Source organism: Podarcis muralis, chromosome 5 (genome assembly GCF_964188315.1).
Source record: "Podarcis muralis chromosome 5, rPodMur119.hap1.1, whole genome shotgun sequence".
NCBI lineage: Eukaryota > Metazoa > Chordata > Lepidosauria > Squamata > Lacertidae > Podarcis > Podarcis muralis.
This window is the reverse complement of record NC_135659.1, coordinates 100,982,838-100,988,192: the sequence shown is the minus strand read 5'-3', so window position 1 is coordinate 100,988,192 and position 5,355 is coordinate 100,982,838. Positions and strand designations below refer to the sequence as shown.

Below are 5,355 nucleotides of genomic sequence, written 5' to 3'. Positions count from 1 at the left end.
GTTAGGGTTTCCCTCTCCAGCCTCGTAACTAGTCTTGGCCTCCCGCTCCTTCTCCCCTGCAGAATTGTGGGAATTGTTCCCTTTGGGTGTGCATTTGTGGATGTTTCATTGATTGTTTGTGGGTAATTTTGCTATGTTGCTGCCACGTTGTTTTTTCCATGTTGTAAGCTGCCTTGAGCATAGTTTGAACTGTGGAAAGGTGTCATAGAAATAAAATTATGCATGCACGCCTGTGAGAGGGAAGCTGGGATTCCTAGGATGTTGAACATCAGGAGAGCCGGCTGGATCAAGCTCATAGCTGTCAACGTTTCCCTTTTTTAAGGGAAATTCCCTTACTCCGAATAGGATTCCTCGCAAGAAAAGGGAAAAGCGGACAGCTATGATCAAGCTATCAACCTCTCTGCTCCAACTTCTTGCTCCCATGGTGTCCAACCAGCTGCTCCAAAGGGAAACCTGCAAGGCCCTGATCCAAGCATGAAAACAACTCTCCCCACCTCCTTTGGTTCATAGCAAGTGGTATTGAGAAGCAGGGCTGCCTCCATTAGAACAGGCGGAGAACAGCCATTGCAGCTGCCTGCTGTTGATAGCCTTCTTTTCCTCCCTGATTTTATCATGTTCAAGCTGTCTTGCTTGGTGGCCACCTCTGCCTCTTGCTGGAGTGAGTTCCATAGATGAACAGGGTTCAAGTTTCCCGGGAGCAGGGCTGGGAGGCAACACTGCGCTCAGGGGCCAACTGAGAGTGAGGAGGCGACAAGTCTCGGGCTCCCTGTTCAGCCCACAGGGAGCCCGTTGGGCTTTGAGGGGCTGGTGGTGGGAGGGACACAGAGCTGCCTTCATGCCCCCCCCTCCAGCTCCCCAAAAGGCAAGGCAGGGCTGAGCTACTCACCGTCAGCACTTGCAAGTACTCGTAAGAGCTCTGGAATATTCCCAGTCTGAAGCCAGAAGCTCAGGTAGACATCATCATTCCTGTTTTGGAGTGTGGTGAGATTAAATCCTCGTAAGATCTTTAAAAGATCTTCAGGCAGATCACTGTAGACATACTGAGTCCTGTTTCGGAGTGGGGGGAGGAAAGTGTTGAGGTGGGCAGCACTCAGTTCCTCCCAACTTAAACCCATCACTGTCGCCTGATCAGAGCCAGGTCACCCCACTGGGAGCAGCTGTGGGTTTTCCCAAGAAAAAATAGGTGCCCGTAGGCACCATGCCCACCCCAGCTGCTTGCCCGCCTTCCCACCCTCTCCGTCTCTCCCACCCCTCCCACTTTGCCACGGCCCCCACCGCTGCCGCTTCCCACGGCTGCAGGCACAGCCTCTTGAGAGTTACATGGACTGCAAGAAGATCCAACCTCTCCATTCTGAAGGAAATCAGCCCTGAGTGCTCACTGGAAGGACAGATCCTGAAGCTGAGGCTCCAAGACTTCATGAGAAGAGAAGATTCCATGGAAAAGACCCTGGTGTTGGGAAAGATGGAGGGCACAAGGAGAAGGGGACGGCAGAGGACGAGATGGTGGGACAGTGTTCTTGAAGCCACCAGCATGAGTTTGACCAAACTGCGGGAGGCAGTGGAAGACAGGAGGGCCTGGCGTGCTCTGGTCCAGGGGGTCACGAAGAGCTGGACACGACTAAACGATAAACAACAGCAACAACGTGCCTTCCTGGAAGTTGCCCGGCGACAGGCAGCCAAAGCGGTGCCTTCAGCCTGGCAGCGGAGAAAGTGGCAAAGGGGCAGGGATGCGGGGGGAGGGAGCGGGGGTCAAACAAGAAAGGTGGCGATACGGCCTGAACCATCTCAGAAAAAGCACTGACTGTGGGGACGTGGTTTCTGTGACAAGGCCCTGGCTCCCCCAGCAAGGCGCGCTATGCATTTTCTGACCTCCACATTCAAGCTTGGGGATTTTCAACCCTCCCCGTGATGTGTGGGGAGCGGATGGGAGGGGGAATCTCGGCTCTAAGGAAGGGGTCAGCAACCTGTGGTCCACCGGGGTCATTTAACCGGCCCCCGAGCCACCCCCGAACTGAGCTGCTTGTTTGGCGAGTCCCCATGCACTGCAATAAACCAGCGCAGCACGGTGTGGGGACTCGCTGCTGCGGTGCCGAAAATCGTGCCTATGCATGCGCAGACACCGGAAATCATGCATGCGCGCGCTCACACTCGCTGACAATCTGGCCCACAGAGAGATCTCCGCTGGAGTGAACCAGCCCAGGCGAGGCAAACCTTGCCGACCCCTCCTCTAAGGTGCCCCAGCCTGGATGCTTGGGGGAAGCCAAAGTTCTGCTTTGTATTGTTGCAGGAAGGGACTGCAAAAGACAACCCCCGCTTTCTGGTTTGTGAACTCTCTAGGTCTAACGCACCCTGTTCGAGAGCCCCAGACAGAGCCCAGCAGTCCTAAGAAGCTTTCAAAGAGGGTCCTGTCAAGGCTATTGGCATAGAACGTGGGTCGGCAAGCTAAGGCCCGGGGGCCGGATCTGGCCCAATTGCCTTCTGGATCCAGCCCGCGGACGGTCCGGGAATCGCTGTGGTGATCGGTGTGGGGATTCTGATCATTCGGGCTTCGTCATTTCCCCCCATCCACACCACCATGGCAGTGGCTCCTCCCTCCCTCCTCCTGGCTTCTCCCTGCCCTGCCTAGAGGAGGAAGGGGGCTAGGCTTTGTTGAGCTGGGGGTGGCTGAGTGCCATGTTACGCAGCCCTTCTACGGAGCCAGCCCCTTTGCGCCACTCATTGTCCCTCCACCGCCAACGCCGCCCGCCCCTGCCGCTCGCAAGGCACAGGTAAGCAGCCACCAGGCTCGTCCGGTGCTGTGGAGAAGGGAGGGGAGAGTCGGTGGGGTGGTGGTGGGTTTCTTCAAAAGATAGTCCAGCCCCACAAGATAAAAATTGTTGGAAGTGTAAGGAGAAGTAGGGGAATTTCCTCCATATGTGGTGGACGTGTCCTAGCCTCACCTGTCCTTTACAGAGCCAGCTTCCTCCACCTTCGCCTCCTCATTGGCTTGTCGAATCTGCCGCCATATCCCCTGCTGCAAGCGTCCTGCAAAGCCGTTGGCTCCATTGCCTGCAAGGAGGAATCCAGTCCAGGGTGAGGGTCGCGCTCTCCAGCCCCCTGCCCACGCCTCCCTTCCTCCTCCACCGGGGCATAGCCACAAATCAAGTAAATAAATAAAAATACTCAGCAAACTGACCAGACAAGTCACAGGTAGCTCGGTTCTGCCCCCCTAACAAAAGTCCTGCCCCCCCAAATCCTGGCCATGCCCATACCTCTATGATGCTCCACACCTCTATGATGGCATCCAGCTCCTCTTCGATGGGCACCTAGCCCAGCACCCTCATGATGGTGCCCAACTGCTTGGTGCTGATGTCTTCACTACCATCAGCATCAAATCATCATCATCATCATCATCATCATCATCATCATCATTTATTACTTATACCCCGCCCATCTGGCTGGGTTTCCCCAGCCACTCTGGGTGCCTTCCAACAGGAGATTAAAAATACATTAAAACACCAGTCATTAAAAGCTTCCTTCAGAGGTCCTTCCACCACCAACTGCAGCACCCTCCACCTTCCTTTGCTCAGAGATGGGTTGAGATTTGCAGGGGCTAGTTTGGTTTTCGCTAGAGCCCTGAGGTCCACCAGCTGGAGCCAGCTGCACAGCAGCAGCTCAGAGCAGGGGTGTCTACTTAGAATCCCGTCCGTGAAGAAGGCAGGGCATAAATACCCTAAACTGACTCCCTGACTCCATGCCTTCCTGAGTCTTTGCCCCTCCAAGCAATCCCCAAACTTACATAGTATGGATGGCAGCAGAGCCCAGAGGATGAGCGAGGGACCCATTGCGAAGAAGAAGGAGAACCTGGTGGACCTCACGCTGAAAGGCAGCTCTGAATGGTGCTCAAGACTCAGATCGGCAGCCATATATCCTCCTCCCTCCCCCCTCTCCCCCGCCTCTCCTGGGTTGGGCTGGGACAGAAGCCAAGTGGATTTGAGTGTGTGGGTCCAGCTGGCTCCTGCTCCAGATAATTTCCCCGTGATAATCAATCAAAAATAACAGAAGAAGCACCTCCTGGATCTAGCCAATGGCCATCCGGTCCAGCGTCCTCTTCTCAAAGTGTCCAACCAGGATCTGGGCAGAAGAGCAATACTCTCCCCTGCTGTGTTTTCCAGCCCCTGGTTTCTGAAACATTGCTGCCTCCAACTGTGGAGACAAAGCATAGATGTTGTGGCTAGTAGCCATTGGTCCAGCAACAGGAACCAGTAAGCAGCCCTTATAGAATCACAGAACCATGGAATGGTAGAGTTGGACGTGGTCCAAGGGTCATCTATGCAAGGGTCATCCATGCAAGAACCTCACTTTAGGCATCCATGACAGATGACCATTCGGCCTCTGCTTAAAAACTGCCAACGAAGGAGAGTTCACCACAGAGGGGGTCTGTTCCACTGTCAAACAGTTTTTACTGCCAGAAAGTTCTTCTGGAGAAAGTTTCCTCCTGGAGCAGGAGAAAAGAAGCTTCCTCCATCTTCCATGTGAACAGCCTTTAAGATATTTGAAGATGGCCATCATATCTCCTCTCAGTCTCCTCTTTTTCAAACTAAACATACCCAGCTCCTTCAACCGTTCCTCATCACGCTTGGTTTCCAGACCAGTGATTGTCTTTTTTTTTAATAATTTTTTTATTAAAGGTTTTTTTCTTATAACAGCAAAAACAAAACATGACAATACAATAAACACAACAAACAAAAAAAGAACAAGTATAATTTCAAATCTTATTTTCTTATACCTTACTTCCCCGACTTCCTCATGCTTCCCCTTTCTGCATTCCAATTTCTAATCAGTTATTCAGCAAATCTTCTCTTATTTTAGCTTAGTTTGAACTTATATATTCTCCTTGTCTTAACAATTACCGCTAGCAACCATTTATTTACTAATCCAACATCATTTTAACCTTCATTAATTTTGCAATATTTCTTTAAATAGTCCTTAAATTTTTTCCATTCTTCTTCCGCTGTTTCTCTTCCCTGGTTTCGGATTCTGCTCATCATCTCTGCCAGACCCATGTAGTCAATCACCTTCATCTGCCATTCTTCCAAGGTGGGTTGATCTTGTGTCTTCCAGTACTTAGCGATGAGTATTCTTGCTGCTGTTGTAGCATACATAAAAAAAGTTATATCCTTCTTTAACACCCCTTGGCCGACAATACCCAAGAGAAAGGCCTCTGGTTTCTTAGGAAAGGACACAGTATTCCAGGTGTGGTCTGACCAAGGCAGACTAGAGCGGGACTATGACTTCTTCCCATGATCTGGACTCTAGACTTCTGTTGGTGCAGCCTAGAATAGCATTAGCTTTTTCTCCTGCTACATCACACTG

General features: G+C 51.9%; 1 long non-coding RNA gene across 1 annotated transcript; it reads right to left on the bottom strand.

Moving 5' to 3' along the window:
* Positions 1–892: 892 nt before the first annotated feature.
* On the bottom strand, positions 893–3,964 carry LOC144327701 (uncharacterized). Its single transcript, XR_013392780.1, has 3 exons — positions 3,779–3,964; positions 2,940–3,048; positions 893–1,047 (listed from the first exon to the last, which is right to left on the bottom strand). It is a non-coding gene; the product is annotated as an uncharacterized LOC144327701 (long non-coding RNA).
* Positions 3,965–5,355: the final 1,391 nt, after the last annotated feature.